The sequence below is a fragment of the Magnolia sinica genome, chromosome 2 (genome assembly GCF_029962835.1).
Source record: "Magnolia sinica isolate HGM2019 chromosome 2, MsV1, whole genome shotgun sequence".
In the NCBI taxonomy this organism is placed as follows: domain Eukaryota; kingdom Viridiplantae; phylum Streptophyta; class Magnoliopsida; order Magnoliales; family Magnoliaceae; genus Magnolia; species Magnolia sinica.
This window is the reverse complement of record NC_080574.1, coordinates 46,654,265-46,669,855: the sequence shown is the minus strand read 5'-3', so window position 1 is coordinate 46,669,855 and position 15,591 is coordinate 46,654,265. Positions and strand designations below refer to the sequence as shown.

Genomic DNA, 15,591 nt, shown 5'->3' with positions numbered 1-15,591 from the left:
ATAGTCCCAAGCAAAATATGCGAAAAGTAAGTTGAGAATTACAGAACAATTTATAAACTCGAGTGATTTTTGCAGAATAATCCAGATATGAGAATTCTCAGATTCATGAATGTTGGGTATTACTTTCTCCTAGACTCAGGCGCACGGCAAACTTCATAATCAAGTTCAAAGTATTTTTTCAGGAATTAGAAAAATTCTAAACATTGAATTCCATGGATGTATAGTCTAATCTCGACTTATCAACATTAAGATTCACCTCTCTATTTAAAGATATTATCGGTAACCAATAAGAGAATTCACGGTAACCCAACTTTGCCTTACACATTATCTTTTATTCTTTTAATTTTTTTTGATTGATTTTTTTTTCATTAAAAGTAACGCCAAGAAGGGGAATCGAGTCCTCATTTATAGGGAGCAAACCTATGGTGAAAACCATTGCCTACCCCTTTCCGACTGGTTACTTTGGGAACTTGAACCTTCACCTATAGGGAGCAAACCTATGGTGAAGATTATTCCCCCAATTCTTTCAATTTTCTCAGGCCGATTCTATTCATGCTTCGTGAGTACCACGTTAATCCTTCAAGATCAGACTGAAACCTTAACGTGAAAGCAAGATATGACATATGAGTTCATAACTCAATCAATGTTTACAACTTCTAATTCTGGATTAACAATTCAAATTTAACTCTGAAATCTTACAGATACTGAATCCAAGCGTCTTAAATTACCAGCATCACGTATCTTGAAGTTCCAAGTGCCCTAGAAATTCCAGAAAAAATTAAAATTTTCACAATTTTCGCTCAAGATTAAGAAAACACTGATTAGGAAACCTAATCTCCCACCCCCAACCTAAGATCTACATTGTCCTCAATGTAAAAGAAATAGGCATGCACTGCACATGGGACAACGAAAATATAAGAGGAGTGATTGAAAGATAGTACCTGGACGAAAGAATCAAGAGGCTATCCAAAGATATTTACGTAAGAGCAGGTCAGCATAAGAGAAAAACCAACAGAAGTAAAAATAAAAATAACAAAAAATAAAATCCTACCTATACCACTTTCGCAGGTGCTCTCGATTGCATTTAGCGTATGCAACAAGCCTTTAAACCCCTAGGTTGCCCCTAGTGGACGAGTTGCAGTCTCGTGAGGGTTTGCAGTAATGTTACCCACAAACATTGAACTAACTAATGATAGAAATGAAATGATGAGCTGGGTTGCCTCCTAGGAACACTAAGTTTACCGTCTTCAGCCAGACATATAAAGCGACTACCCTAGTTCTATGAAAGCGATAAATCTACCTATACCTCCATCAGACTAGGAGATCAATCCTGGTAGCAGGAGCGATAGAGGCATGGACATGTCCTTCGAATCAAATTTCTCGACAAATGGTTTCAATCGATGTCCATTGACTTTACACTCCTTGCCATTGTCGGGATCTCTTATCTCAACGGACCTATGAGGAAAAACAGTAACCACAATGTAAGGGCCGGTCCAACGAGATCGAAGCTTACCCGGAAAGAGATATAATCGAGAATTGTACAAAAGGACCTTCTAACCAGGCGTGAATGATTTTCGCAAAATGTGTTGGTCATGAAATGCTCTCATCTTGTCCTTGTAAATTCTCGAATTATCGTACGTATCATTCCGGATTTCCTCCAGTTCATTTTCAGATTGAAATTAAGATTTTTGATCGCCCAGTATGCTTTATGTTCCAGTTCCACAGGCAAGTGACAAGCTTTCCCATAGACAAGTCTAAAGGGGGACATTCCAATAGGAGTTTTAAAGGCAGTACGGTATGCCCATAAGGCACGGTCAATCGAATTGACCAATCCTTACGATCAGGGTTGACCGTTTTCTCCAAAATATGTTTAATTTTCCTATTAGAAATCTCAGCTTGCCCACTTGTCTGTGGGTGGTACGGGGTGCTCACCTTATGAGAGATACTGTTTTTCTTCATTAAGCTCTCAAATGGTTTATTACAAAAGTGTGAGCCCCCATCACTAATGATGGCTCGAGGCATTCCGAATCGAGAAAGGATGTTTTCTTTTAGGAATTTAATGACCGTGCGATGGTCATTAGTTCGACACGGAATCGCTTCGACCCATTTAGTAACATAATCCACGGCGAGCAGAATATACAGATTTCCAAACGATTGAGGGAATGGTCTCATGAAATCGATTCCCCAGCAATCAAATGCTTCAATGATAAGGATGAGATTCAAGGGCATCATATTTCGACGGGATAATGCTCCCAATTTCTGACAACGCTCACAAGCTTTGCAAAACTCATGAGTGTCTCTAAACATAGTGGGCCAGTAAAAACCACACTGCAGAATCTTGGCCATGGTCTTTTTAGCAGAAAAGTGACCACCACGGGCCTGTAAGTGACAGAAGGAGATGACGCTCTGATGCTCATCGTCTAGTACACATCTCCTTAGGATTTGGTCTGGGCAATATTTAAATAAATAAGGATCATCCGAGAAAAAGTTGTGCACCTCGGTGAAGAATTTCTTCTTATCTTACGCAGTCCATTGTGTTAGTGTGAAACCCGTAGCAAGATAATTAGCAATATCGCAAACCAAGGTGAATGGGAGACTACAAACAGTTGTTCATCGGGGAACATGTCGTTGATATGGGTCGTCTCGGGGAATCAAAGGTATTAAGGCGAGACAGGGTGATCGGCAACTACGTTCTATTCTCCCTTTTTATCTTTAATTTTCAAATCAAATTCTTGGAGTAGAAGGATCCATCGTATCAGGCGGGGCTTAGAATCATTCTTAGAAAGAAGATACTTCAGTGTCGCATGATCTGTATAGATAATGATCTTGGATCCGATCAGGTAGGACTTAAATTTGTCCAAGGCGAACACTACAGCTAAGAGTTCTTTTTCCGTAGTCGAGTAGTTCACCTGGGCGGGATTCAGAGTCCTACTTGTGTAGTAAATGACGTAGGGCCTCTTACTTTTCTCTGGCCTAGGACCGCCCCAAGAGCATAATCAGAAGCGTCACACATGAGCTCAAAATGTAGGCTCCAGTCGGGTGGCTGCATGATATGTGCAGTGGTTAACATTCCCTTAAACTTGGTGTAAGCTTCCTGGCATTTCTCAATCCACTCGTATGGAGCATCCTTTTGAAGAAGATTACATCAAGGACGAGAGAGGAGACTAAAGTCCTTTATGAATCGCCTGTAAAATCCTGCGTGTCCTAAGAAGGATCGCATGTCTCTGATGTTCTTGGGTGGAGGTAGGTTAGAGATAAGATCGATTTTTGCCTTATCTACCTCGATTCCCTTGAACGAGATGATATGCCTAAGGACAATTCCCTTAGAACCATGAAATGGCACTTCTCCCAATTAAGTACCAAGTTCTTTTTTTCACATCTTTTCAGCACACATTTAAGACTTTCCAAGCACTTACTGAAAGATGGACCGTAAATAGAGAAATCGTCCATGAAGACCTCTAGATATTGCCCCACTATATCAGAAAAGATACTAAGTATACATCGCTGAAAGGTGGCAGGGGCATTACATAGTCCGAATGGCATCCTTCGGTAGGCAAAGGTGCCGTTGGGACATGTAAATGTGATCTTTTTCTGATCTTCAGGGGCTATCTCTATCTGGTTGTAACCCGAATACCCGTCAAGGAAACAGTAATAGGAATGACCAGCTAACCTTTCCAGGATCTGATCAATGAATAGTAAAGGAAAGTGGTTTTTCCTCATGACGGTATTCAACTTCCTGTAGTCAATGCACATTCTCCAACCAGTAGTGACTCTAGTTAGCACGAGTTCATTATTAGCATTGGCTACGATGGTGATTCCGGACTTCTTAGGGACCACTTGAGTTGGACTCACCCATTGACTATCAGATATAGGGTATATGATACCCACGTCTAATAGTTTAAGAACCTCGGCCTTAACCACTTCCTTCATGTTTAGGTTTACTCTACGTTGTGGTTGCCGAGCGATTTTTGCATTATCCTCAAGATATATGTGGTGAGTACAAATCGAGGGATCGATTCCCTTGAGGTCCGCTATCGTCCATCCCAGGGCTCCTTTATGCTCAATAAGACTAGATATGAGCATACTCTCCTGTTCTTTCTCCAGGTGGGCAGAGATCACCACCGGGTATGTCTCATCTTGACCTAAATAGGCATATTTCAAATTAGAGGGCAAAGGTTTTAGGTCAAGCTTCGGCGGCTTGAGGTTAGACGGTAGAGGCACTACATCGGTTTGTGGCAATTCTTCAAATTATGGCCTCCACCGGTTAACTTCAAGTACTGGATGCAATATCAAGCAAGGCGCACGTCTCCCTAATCATGTCATCATCAAAATCATGGGAGTGGGCCGGGCACATCTCTAGATGGTCGGAGGATAAGGTAAGTGGTTTCTTATCTTCCATGAAAGAGTCAATCATTTTAATGTCGTGGAAATCGTCATCATCCTCCTGAGTTGTTGCCGTTATTGAAAAAGATGTTTGACTCCAATGTCAAATTTCTAAAAGACATAGTCATGACACCATTCCGCAATCGATAATTGCATTTGACGTAGTAAGGAATGGGCCACCAAGAATGAATGGAATCCGAGTGCTCATGTTATTGATGGGTTCGGTGTCAGGATGATAAAATCTATAGGGTGGTAAAATCTATCGACTTGGACTAACACATCCTCAATTATTCCTCTTCGTACATGAACAGAGCGATCAACAAGTTATAGTGTGGTCCGGGTGGGTTTTATCTCACCCAAATCTAACTGTTTGTATACCGAGTAGGGAATCGATTTACACTTGCTCCTAAGTCAAGAAGTGCGTGATCAATTCAATGGTTTCCAATTACACATGATATGGTTGGGCTACCGGGATCTTTGAATTTCTGTGGCACGTCTTGCTTTAGGATGGCACTCACTTTCTCGATCAAGAAGATTTTATTTTAAATACTTTGCCATCTTTTGGTCGTGCATAGTCTTTCAGGAATTTGGCATATGAAGGTATCTGTTTTACGACATTAAGTAGAGGAATGTTGACTTTTACTTGTTTCAACACCTCTAGGATATCCTGAGAGTTTGAGAGAGGTTTTGGTGAAACCAACCGTTGGGGGAACAGAGCAACTGACTTCTCTAGAAGCTCCGGTTCTAATTTTTGTGGGGCATTACTAGATCCATCATTGTTGTCCCCTTCTGGTTCTTGAGGCTTTTCGGGTCTAACCAGAAGAGTTTTATCAATGATCTTTCCACTCCTAAGAGTGGTGATGGATTTAGCGTGCCCCATCTGATTTGAAGAGCTGGGATCATTAATCTCGTACTGCGGTTTAGGATTGGGGAGAGGTTGTGCAGGAAGCATCTCCTTTTCTATAACCGTCATACGAGAATCTATCTTTTGCATAAAATCTGTAATTCCCTGCATTGCCTGAGCTAGCTCTTGTATGTAATTTTGAACTGGTTCCTCTTGAAGTTTCACTTGATTTGGATTTTGATTGAAGAAACCTTGAGGAGTAGCTGTTTGTCCATTCCTCCAACTAAAGTTTGGATGATTTTTCCAACAAGGATTGTACGCATTGGAGTTAGGTCCGGTAAAAGGTCTCTGATAGTTGTTTACGGCATTAGCTTGTTCATTCAACACTCCTCGAAAGGCGGGTATTGTAGGACAATTTTCAGTTGTATGAATGTTGCAATCACAGATGCCGCAAACAATTTCATTAACCTTATCCTTCTTTCCTTCCATGGCCTCAACTTTCCTTATGAGTATAGTCACTTTACACTTGAGATCATCCTCTTCTTTCAAGAGATATAATCCACCTTTCTCCTTTAATTGAGTCGGCCTAGACGTGGTGTTCGACTTTGGGTAATAGTCCCATGATTGTGTTTTTTCGAAGACTATCGAGGTAATCCCATACCTCGTCAACATCTTTATTAATGAACTCTCCATTACACATTGTCTCGATCATTTGGTGCATGGAAGATGTCGATCCATCATAGAAAAAATTTATAATGCGCCACGGTTCAAATCCGTGTTGTGGGCATGAACGCTGACCAAATCTTTGAACCTTTCCCAACATTGGAAGAATGTTTCATATTCCATTTGGGCAAAGTTCATGATTGCTTTTACGAGGGTAATCGTTTTATGATGTGGGAAAATTTTTTTATGAATTCCCTCTGCATGTCGTTCCATGTGCCAATGGATCTAGGACGCAGTGAATGTAACCACGTCTTAGCTTTCTCTTTTAAGGAAAAAGGAAAGAGTTTCAACCTAATTGTATCCTCAGATACATTAGGAAAACATAATGTAGCTATAATCTCATCGAACTCTTTCAAATGTAAATATGGACTCTCTAATTCAAGTCCATGAAATTTGGGAAGGAGTTGGATAACTCCTGGCTTGATGTCCATTTGTCCTGTGTTTTCAGGAAAAATCATGCATGAGGGTGTACTCACTCTCGCTGGTTGTAGATAATCTCGTAAAGTACGAGGCGGGGGTGCCTGATGCACCTCGTTCTCATCTTGGGTATCCTCCACCCTAGGTGGAAGTAGAGGAGGTTGGTCTTCAGCCATAACTTCAATTAACTCAGGGGAATTCGAGTGGTGTCTAGTCCTGCGATGGATAGTCAACCCCTATTCCTTGTCTCATTCGATCAAGAGACGTCGAGTGTTGTCACGGGCCCACTTGGGCATGAAACACTCGCAGCCCTCAATTAAATTCAACGCCTAAGAAAGGAAAAGAAAATCTAGAAAGAAAGAGAGAGTTAGAAAGAAATTACCAAACTGGAGTCCCTAAGTTAAAAACCTGCAAAATAAAACAAAATAAGTTAGATTCTAAAAAGAGAAGAACAATCCTTAAAAAGAAAGATAGAAGTAAACTGATTTCTAAAAGAAGGAATCCTAAAAGAAAGTGGAAATTTCTAAAATAAATTAGGAAAGTCCTAAATTAGAAAGTAAATTACTAAGAGAGAACTGAAAAATAGAAAGTATGGAAGGAGCTTACCGAATTAAAAATTTCTATCTTAAAGGCCTACAAAATAGGAAGGTTAGTTTCTAAACAAAAATTCTAAGAATAAATTAGGAAGCAAAATTAGATTCTAAAAGAGTTAAAAATAAAAATAACAATAAAAGATAATAACTAAAAGGGAAATAAATAATCTAGTTTCTAAAAACAAAAGAGGAAAATTTCCAAAATAAACTATTTCTTAAAAATTTGAAAATACTAGAATTAGAATATTTATAAAATTTAAACCCTAATTTTAAAAGTGGAAAAAGTAGAGAAATTAGGAAGGAATTACCAATTTAGGAACTTATGTCAGGATCCTACAAAACATGGAAACAAGTTAGTTCTAGAAATCAATTAAAAACCTAAAACTAAAGTTAGTCAAATTCTAATATTAAACTAATTCTAAACCTAATTAATTTCAGAAAAACGTAGCCGTCAATTCCCGACAACGGCGCCAAAAACTTGTTCACTCCCCAAGTATAGGGTTGTGATGTAGTAATAAACTCGGTGAGACCGAGGTCGAATCCACGAGAACTGAAACCTGTACGTAATCTGAAACTAACTAGAACTAGAATTAGCAAAAGATGTAATCTAAATCAAATAGAATTTAAGGAATAATTATGGGATAATTATCAAAAACTTAAATAATTCAGGGAATAAGAAACTAGGGATTCAAAGGATCCACTTGTAGGGGTCAGGGAGCTCTTATGCCCTGCTTTAAAAATCATGGAAATCAACTGGACTTCCTTTGATATAGTTTTCAAGAGATGAAAGGTATATGAATTAGAATGGATTCCATCAGCAAACCATGCCCAGGAGACAAAGTAAACAACAGAATTAAACTAATTACCAACCAACCAACAATGTATGAAGATCAGGAAGGGTACTGTCATCCTACCATGCCCATGGAACAATGATGAATAACAGGGCTTCCTGACTTCATAAAAAAAGGAGAAAGAAATACTCAAAGCCATTGCAAACCCATTGTAATTTCAGTCACAACAGACCATTAAAGACTAAGAAAAATATTCCTTTAATAATCAACTAAAATCAAATTCAGTTCATGAATTTAAATTAAAGACACAAAATAGAATCTCCCATCTCGCTACAGGCTTCACCTCTTAGCCTTAGCTAAGAGGTTTAGCCACACATGACAGACCCATTGTAAGTTCAGTCACAATAGACCATTAAAGACTAAAAACATTCCTTCCATAATCAACTAAAATCAAATTCAGTTCAGAAATTTAAAAGCATGAAATAGTATCTCCCATCTCGCTACAGGCTTCACCTCTTAGCCCTAGCTAAGAGGTTCAGCCACACACAGGCATGATGCGGCTGGATCCCTTAAACAAAGTAAAATAAAAAGAAAAAGAAATAAACAGAAAAAGAATACCAAACTCCACTACTCTTTCTCCGGGAAGAAGGTCACCTAGACGAGGGTCACGCACCATATCTGGAGTTAATGGACGGTTTGGATCATGGAGATACATGATAGATGGGCCCCACTACTGAAAAATGGATGAACGTTGTCCGTCCGCTGTTTGTCTGTGCTCGAGAAGGAGAGGGAGACGGGTCTCCGTCGCTGACTGGGAGACTCCGGTCCAGTGCACAGTGGGTGTACGCTTGCTGTGTGCACAGGCCATGTAAAGTGGGCCCCATCTTGATGTTTTATGCAAAATCCTCCGTCCATCTGACTTCTCATCTACTTTAAGGAGATGAGACCAAAATCAAGGTATATCCAGAGATCAGGTGGGCCCCAAATCACTGTTCTATGGGCTGATCTAACTATTGGGCCACTTCCATAGTTATTTGAGGGCTGAAATTCGACGTGTACGGATAATTTGTGGTTCTTAGGCCATTTATGAAGTTTCAAGCCCAACGGATGGTGGGAACCCTGTGATCTAGCATTCTGGACCAATTTCGGGCCACTTGAGCTTCAGTTTCTCGATTTTCTCAGGTCTCTGGCGTGTAAATTCGTCGATCTCAATCCCTTGGAGTCCGTCCCTTGCCTTAGTGCATTCTGAACGTTAATTCCATGCTTTTAGCATCCCGATCTAGTCCCGGCTCGCAATTCCACCTTACAACAGAAACATGATTAAAATGAGCTATTAAACGGTACTATGTTCATAAATCTAGGCAACAAGTGGGTCTGATATGCAATATTTAACCCCCAACACAACCCCCAACTAGCATTTTGCTAGTCCCGAGCAAAATATGCGAAAAGTAAGTTGAGAATTACAAAACAATTTATAAACTCGAGTGATTTTTGCAGAATAATCCAGATATGAGAATTCTCAGATTCATGAATGTTGGGTATTACTTTCTCCTAGACTCAGGCGCACAGCAAACTTCATAATCAAGCTCAAAGTATTATTCCAGGAACTAGAAAAATTCTAAACATTAAATTCCATGGATGTATAGTCTAATCTCGACTTATCAACATTAAGATTCACCTCTCTATTTAAAGATATTATCGGTAACCAATAAGAGAATTCACGGTAACCCAACTTTGCCTTACACATTATCTTTTTATTCTTTTAAATTTTTATTTTTTTATTTTTTTAATTAAAAGTAATGCCAAGAAGGGGAATCGAGTCCTCACTTATAGGGAGCAAACCTATGGTGAAGACCATTGCCTACCCCTTTCCGACTGGTTACTTTGGGAACTTGAACCTTCACCTATAGGGAGCAAACCTATGGTGAAGATTATTCGCCCAATCCTTTCAATTTTCTCAGGCAGATTCTTTTCATGCTTCTTGAGTACCACGTTAATCCTTCAAGATCAGACTGAAACCTTAACGTGAAAGCAAGATATGACATATGAGATCATAACTCAATCATTGTTTACAAGTTCTAATTCTGGATTAACAATTCAAACTTAACTCTGAAATCTAACAGATACTGAATCCAAGCGTCTTAAATTACCAACATCACGTATCTTGAAGTTCCAAGTGCCCTAGATGGCTGTCAAAATCACTTCGAAAACAAAAATTTTCACCATTTTTGCTCAAGACCAAGAAAACACTGCTTAGGAAACTTAATCTCCCACCCCCAACCTAAGATCCACATTGTCCTCAATGTAAAAGAAATAGGCATGCAATGCACATGGGATAACGAAAATATAAGAGGAGTGATGGAAAGATAGTACCTGGACGAAAGAATCAAGAGGCTATCCAAAGATATTTACGTAAGAGCGGGTCAGCATAAGAGAAAAACCAACAGAAGTAAAAATAAAAATAACAAAAATAAAATCTTACCTATACCACTTTCGCAGGTACTCTCGATTGCATTTAGCGTATGCAACAAGCCTTTAAACCCCTAGGTTGCCCCTAGTGGACGAGTTGCAGTCTCGTGAGGGTTTGCAGTAATGTTACCCACAAACATTGAACTAACTAATGATAGAAATGAAATGATGAGCTGGGTTGCCTCCTAGGAACACTAAGTTTACCGTCTTCAGCCAGACATATAAAGCGACTACCCTAGTTCTATGAAAGCGATAAATCTACCTATACCTCCATCAGACTAGGAGATCAATCCTGGTAAACAGGAGCAGTCAGGGTCATGGACATGTCCTCTGAATCAAATTTCTCGACAAATGGTTTCAATCGATGTCCATTGACTTTACACTCCTTGCCATTGTCGGGATCTCTTATCTCAACGGCCCCATGAGGAAAAGCAGCAACCACAATGTAAGGGCCGGTCCAACGAGATCGAAGCTTACCCGGAAAGAGATGTAATCGAGAATTGTACAAAAGGACCTTCTGACCAGGCGTGAATAATTTTCGCAAAATGTGTTGGTCATGAAATGCTCTCATCTTGTCCTTGTAAATTCTCGAATTATCGTATGCATCATTCCGGATTTCCTCAAGTTCATTCAATTGAAGTTTGCGTAGCGAGCCAGCGTTGTCCAGATTGAAATTAAGATTTTTGATCGCCCAGTATGCTTTATGTTCCAGCTCCACAGGCAAGTGACAAGCTTTCCCATAGACAAGCCTAAAGGGGGACATTCCAATAGGGGTTTTAAAGGCAGTACGGTATGCCCATAAGGCATCGGTCAATCGAATTGACCAATCCTTACGATCAGGGTTGACTGTTTTCTCCAAAATGTGTTTAATTTTTTTATTAGAAATCTCAGCTTGCCCACTTGTCTGTGGGTGGTACGGGTTGCTCACCTTATGAGAGATACTGTATTTCTTCATTAAGCTCTCAAATGGTTTATTACAAAAGTGTGAGCCCCCATCACTAATGATGGCTCGAGGCGTTCCGAATCGAGAAAGGATGTCTTCTTTTAGGAATTTAATGACCGTGCAATGGTCATTAGTTCGACACAGAATCGCTTTAACCCATTTAGTGACATAATCCACGGCGAGCAGAATATACAAATTTTCAAACGATTGAGGGAATGGTCCCATGAAATCGATGCCCCAGCAATCAAATGCTTCAATGATAAGGATGGGATTCAAGGGCATCATATTTCGACGGGACAATGCTCCCAATTTCTGACAACGCTCACAAGCTTTGTAAAACTCATGAGTGTCTCTAAACATAGTAGGCCAATAAAAGACACACTGCAGAATCTTGGTCGTGGTCTTTTTAGTAGAAAAGTGACCACCACAGGCTTGTGAGTGACAGAAGGAGATGACGCTCTGATGCTCATCGTCTGGTACACATCTCCTTAGGATTTGGTCTGGATAATATTTAAATAAATAAGGATCATCCCAGAAAAAGTTGCGCACCTCGGTGAAGAATTTCTTCTTATCTTGCGCAGTCCACTTGTTGGTATGGCACCTGTAGCAAGATAATTACCAATATTAGCAAACCAAGGTGAATGGGAGACTCTGAACAGTTGTTCATCAGGGAACATGTCGTTGATATGGGTCGTCTCAGGGGAATTAGAGGTATTAAGGCGAGACAGATGATCGGCCACTACGTTCTCTACTCCCTTTTTATCTTTAATTTTCAAATCAAATTCTTGGAGTAGAAGGATCCATCGTATCAGGCGGGGCTTAGAATCATTCTTAGAAAGAAGATACTTCAGTGCCGGATGATCTGTATAGATAATGATCTTGGATCCGATCAGGTAGGACCTAAATTTATCCAAGGCGAACACTACGGCTAAGAGTTCCTTTTCCGTAGTCGAGTAGTTCACTTGGGCAGGATTTAGAGTCCTACTCGCGTAATGGATGACGTAGGGTCTCTTATCCTTTCTCTGGCCTAAAACCACTCCAAGAGCATAATCAGAAGCGTCGCACATAAGCACAAAAGGAAGGCTCCAGTCGGGTGGCTGCATGATAGGTGCAATGGTTAACGTGCCCTTAAGCTTGGTGAAAGCTTCCTGGCATTTCTCAGTCCACTCGTATGGAGCATCCTTTTGAAGAAGATTACATCAAGGACGAGAGAGGAGACTAAAGTCCTTTATGAATCGCCTGTAAAATCCTGTGTGTCCTTAGAAGGATCGCACGTCTCTGATGTTCTTGGGTGAAGGTAGGTTAGAGATAAGATCGATTTTTGCCTTATCTACCTCGATTCCCTTGGACGAGATGATATGCCCAAGGACAATTCCCTTCCGAACCATGAAATGGCACTTCTCCCAATTAAGTACCAAGTTCTTTTCTTCACATCTTTTCAGCACATAATTAAGACTTTCCAAGCACTTGCTGAAAGATGGACCGTAAATAGAGAAGTCGTCCATGAAGACCTCTAGATATTGCCCCACCATATCAGAAAAGATACTAAGCATACATTGCTGAAAGGTGGCAGGGGCATTACATAGTCCGAATGGCATCCTTCGGTAGGCAAAGGTGCCGTAGGGACATGTAAATGTGGTCTTCTGCTGGTCTTCAGGGGCTATCTCTATCTGGTTGTAGCCCGAATACCCGTCAAGGAAACTATAATGGGAATGGCCAGCTAACCTTTCCATGATCTGATCAATGAATGGTAAAGGAAAGTGATCTTTCCTCGTGACGGTATTCAACTTCCTGTAGTCAATGCACATTCTCCAACCAGTAGTGACTCTAGTTGGCACGAGTTCATTATTAGCATTGGCTACGATGGTGATTTCGGACTTCTTAGGGACCACTTGAGTTGGACTCACCCATTGACTATCAGATATAGGGTATTTGATACCCACGTCCAATAGTTTAAGAACCTCGGCCTTAACCACTTCCTTCATGTTTGGATTTATTCTACGTTATGGTTGCCGAGCGGTTTTTGCATTATCCTGAAGATATATGTGGTGAGTACAAATCGAGGGATCGATTCCCTTGAGGTCCGCTATCGTCCATCCCAGGGCTCCTTTATGCTCAATGAGAGTAGATATGAGCATACTCTCCTGTTCTTTCTCCAGGTGGGCAGAGATCACCACCGGGTATGTCTCATCTTGACCTAAATAGGCATATTTCAAATCAGAGGGCAAAGGTTTTAGGTCAAGCTTCGGCGGCTTGAGGTTAGACGGTAGAGGCACTACATCTGTTTGTGGCAATTCTTCAAATTGTGGCCTCCACCGGTTAACTTCAAGTACCGGTGCGGTATCAAGCAAGGCGCACGTCTCCCTAATCATGTCATCATCAAAATCATGGGAGTGGGCCAGGCACGTCTCTAGATGGTTGGATGATAAGGTTAGAGGTGTCATATCTTCCATGAAAGAGTCAATCATGTTAATGTCATGGAAATCGTCATCATCCTCTGAGTTGCTGCCGTTATTGAAAAAGATGTTTGACTCCAATGTCAAATTTCTAAAAGACATAGTCATGACACCATTCCTGCAATTGATAATTGCATTTGACGTGGCAAGGAATGGGCGACCAAGAATGACGGGAATCTGAGTGCTCATGTTATTGATGGGTTCGGTGTCCAGGATGATAAAATCTACAGGGTAGTAAAATGTATCGACCTGGACTAACCCATCCTCAATTATTCCTCTTGGTACACGAACAGAACGATCAGCAAGTTGTAGTGTGGTCAGGGTGGGTTTTATCTTACCCAAATCTAACTATTTGTATACTGAGTAGGGAATCAGATTTACGCTCGCTCCTAAGTCAAGAAGTGCGTGATCAATTCGATGGTTTCCGATTACACATGATATGGTTGGGCTACCGGGATCCTTGAATTTCTGCTGCACGTCTTGCTTCAGGATGACACTCACTTTCTCAGTCAAGAAGATTTTCTTTTGAATAATTTACCGTCTTTTGGTCGTGCATAAGTCTTTCAGGAATTTGGCATATGAAGGTATCTGTTTAACGATATTAAGTAGAGGAATGTTGACTTTCAGTTGTTTCAACACCTCTAAGATATCCTGAGAGTTAGAAAGAGGTTTTGGTGAAACCAATCATTGGGGGAACGGAGCAACTAGCTTCTCTAGAAGTTCCGGTTTTAATTTTTGTGGGGCATCACTAGATCCATCATTGTTGTCTTCTTCTGGTTCTTGAGGCTTTTCGGGCCTAACCGGAAGAGTTTTATCAATGATCTTTCCACTCCTAAGAGTGGTGATGGTTTTAGCGTGCCCCATCTGATTTGAAGAGCTGGGATCATTAATCTCGTACTGTGGTTTAGGATTGGGGAGAGGTTGTGCAGGAAGCATCCCCTTTTCTATAACCGTCATACGAGAATCTATCTTTTGCATAAAATCTGTAATTCCCCGCATTGCCTGAGCCAGCTCTTGTATGGAATTTTGAACCGGTTCCTCTTGAGGTTTCACTTGATTTGGATTTTGATTGAAGAAACCTTGAGGAGTAGCTGTTTGTCCATTCCTCCAACTAAAGTTTGGATGATTTTTCTATCCAGGATTGTACGTATTGGAGTTAGGTCCAGTAAAAGGTCTTTGATAGTTGTTTACGGCATTAGCTTGTTCATTCAACACTCCTCGAAAGGCGGGTATTGTAGGACAATTTTCAGTTGTATGAATGTTACAATCACAGATCCCACAAACAATTTCATTAACCTTATCCTTCTTTCCTTCCATGGCCTCAACTTTCCTTATGAGCATAGTTACTTTACACTTGAGGTCATCCTCTTCTTTCAAGAGATATAATCCACCTTTCTCCTTTAATTGAGTCGGCCTAGACGTGGTGTTCGACTTTGGGTAATAGTCCCATGATTGTGTTTTTTCAGCAAGACTATCGAGGTAATCCCATACCTCGTCAACATCTTTATTATTGAACTCTCCATTACACATTGTCTCGACCATTTGGTGCATGGAAGATGTCAGTCCATCATAGAAAAAATTTGTAATGCGCCACGGTTCAAATCCGTGTTGTGGGCATGAACTGACCAAATCTTTGAACCTTTCCCAACATTGGAAGAATGTTTCATCTTCCTTTTGGGCAAAGTTCATGATTGCTTTTCTGAGGGTAATCGTTTTATGATGTGGGAAATTTTTTTTATGAATTCCCTCTGCATGTCGTTCCATGTGCTAATGGATCTAGGACGCAGTGAATGTAACCACGTCTTAGCTTTCTCTTTTAAGGAAAAAGGAAAGAGTTTCAGCCTGATTGTATCATCAGATACATTAGGAAAACATAATGTAGCTATAATCTCATCGAACTCTTTCAAATGTAAATATGGACTCTCTGATTCAAGTCCATGGAATTTGGTTAGGAGTTGGATAACTCCTGGCT

The 15,591-nt window shown here is 40.5% G+C and overlaps 1 non-coding gene across 1 annotated transcript; it reads left to right on the top strand.

Annotated features, from left to right (window-relative positions):
- The first annotated feature begins 15,219 nt into the window (after positions 1–15,219).
- LOC131238090 (small nucleolar RNA R71) lies at positions 15,220–15,326 on the top strand. The gene has a single exon (XR_009167508.1). It is a non-coding gene; the product is annotated as a small nucleolar RNA R71 (small nucleolar RNA).
- The last annotated feature ends 265 nt before the right edge of the window (positions 15,327–15,591 follow it).